Source organism: Penaeus monodon, chromosome 9 (assembly GCF_015228065.2).
Source record: "Penaeus monodon isolate SGIC_2016 chromosome 9, NSTDA_Pmon_1, whole genome shotgun sequence".
Taxonomy (NCBI): domain Eukaryota; kingdom Metazoa; phylum Arthropoda; class Malacostraca; order Decapoda; family Penaeidae; genus Penaeus; species Penaeus monodon.
In genome coordinates, this window is record NC_051394.1 from 48,250,997 (window position 1) to 48,253,496 (window position 2,500).

The following is a 2,500-nucleotide window of genomic DNA, read 5'->3' on the forward strand; positions in this document are numbered from 1 at the left end:
CGATATGATAATATATATATATATATATATATATATATATATATATATATATATATATATATATATATATATATTGTGTTGCTGTATTTCATATGCAGATTCACTGAAGAGAATACCATCTGCAAACCTTAGATTATTTAGGTATTCGTCTCCTATTTTGATACCCTTTCCGTTCCATTCTAGCTTCTTGAATATTTCCTCAAGACAAGCTGTAAACAGTTTTGGTGAAATGGTATGGCTCTGTTTAACACCTTTTTAATTGGTATTTTATTGGCTTCCGTGTGGAGCTTGATGGTTGCTGTCCCATCTTCGTATATATCTTCCAGTATTTTACAATATACATACCTGCTCTACTCACAGTCTTCGGATAGCTTCTAGTACTGCTGGTATTTGTACAGGGTCAAATGCCTTTTCGTAGTCGATGAATGCAATAAACAGGGGTTTCCTGTATTCGTTTATTTTTTTTTCTCTTATTTGGGTGTGTGGATGTGGTCTGTTGTTGAGGATCTACTGCGGAAGCCTGTCTGTTCTCTAGGCTGGTTAGAATCCAGACTGCCAGAGATTTGAGTTGTGATGAATGTTGTGAACAGTTTGTATTTTTTCTTTTAAGATCCCCTCAATCCCTTTTTTGTGTATAAAAAATGTTTTTCCGTTGAGAAGGCATTTGTTAAAAAGGTTGACTAGTTTCACTGTTGCAATTTCTCCTGCATCTATTATAAGATCTATACTAATTCCCTCTTCACCTGGTATTTTCCCTCTCTTCATGCCTTTAAGTGCTTTTTGATTTCTTCTGTTGTGATGTTAGGTACGCCTCTAGTTACCACGTTCGTTTCTATCCGTGGCTGTTCATTTGAGTTGTATAGATCCTTGTAAAAGTCTTCCACTGCTCTTATGATTTTATTCTTATTATATGTCACTTCTCCATCTGGTTTCTTTATGGCATACAATTGATTTCTCCCTATCCCGAGTCTCCTTATAGCTGTTTTCAGGCCCGTACCCGAGATCACTGTTTTCATCACTGTTTAGTTCAGCTAATTTTATTTTGTCCCTGTTTGACGAATACTTTCATGACCCTACGTTTTTGCATAAGTTGTTTAGTTTCTACCAAGAGCTTGCTGGAGCTTTGCTTAACTTCCTTACCGTTCTTACAATGTATTATACATACATTGAACTTGTTGCAGGTTGGAGCATAGACTTGAAAAATCCTGAAGTTGTACCTATTATTTATTTTTACTGTTACTTATACTACAGATTTCCTTGATATTCTTTTCTAAGTGTTTGTGACCCAAGAAACCTAATTCCAGCTTGCTACCCTGGGTTTACCTCTCCAATAGTCCAATTCGTGTACTCCAATGTCCAGCATTTAGTAACTTCTGCTCTTCGCCAAGTCTTCTAATCTCACAGAGTCCTACAACATCCCAATGAAAGAGAGTTCCTCAAGTAGGATTTAGTTCTTATTGTCCTTGTATTATATGTGTAAAGGTTCATCAGCATGGGGAGGCCTGTTTTAAACCGGTGATTTTTAGCACCCTCTGCTCCAGAGCGATCCAGATTGCTGTCGTAACCAGGGGCTCCTTCGCCTCCGGGGAATGAGGGCCGTTGCTCTGTGCAGTCATGTTTTTTGATTGAGAGGTAGACAGCCGAGTTACCCCCCAACTACTGGCTTAGGTGTTTCTTGCTGGGAGGGGGAGTAGTTTAGCTGGGATGCCACTGAAAAGCCTCTCCAGCAGGGTTGGCCCCGTCTAGTGTGGACTTATGAGCAGCAACGCACAGGCCTACTTACTACACCAGTTTATATTCCCGTGAGCATGGGCTTGAGTATCAGAAGTGTATATATGTGTGATTATATTTTATACACTTATTTTATTTATGCGTATGTACGCCCAGTGCATGCATAGTTGTTCACCCGGAAATGCCCCTAGTACTACACATATGTTCATTTTCGGGCACATGCATATGCAAGTACACATCTTTACATAGGTTCCTATGCATATGATATGCATAAACACTAATGACTATACATACACATACAATTACAGCCTTACATATGCTGATGCACACGTGTATGCGTACATTCATTTATGTGTATACATCGTGCTCACCCACATATATATGTATACACCTGTACATGCACACACACACACACACACACACACACACACACACACACACACACCACACACACACGCACACACGCACACACGCACACACGCACGCACGCACACACACACACACACACACACACACACACACACACACACACACACACACACACACACACACACACACACACACATATATGACTGCCGCGATGGTCCAGTGGTTAGAGCACTGGACTCCGACCCTCATGATTCCTGGCCGCGGCAGTCGTAAAAATACATACGCTTTGACTGCTGGCTCGAGCCCGAGAAAACGACATATCGCCTTGAGAAGTCAAACGCATGTATCGTAGGGGAAGTCACCGCCGTGGCACAAAACACGGTTGATTAGGAAGGGCATC

General features: G+C 40.9%; 1 protein-coding gene across 3 annotated transcripts in view; it reads left to right on the forward strand.

Annotated features, from left to right (window-relative positions):
- LOC119577220 overlaps positions 1–2,500 on the forward strand; it is a 9,052-nt gene that overhangs the window by 2,535 nt on the left and 4,017 nt on the right. The window lies entirely within an intron of this gene.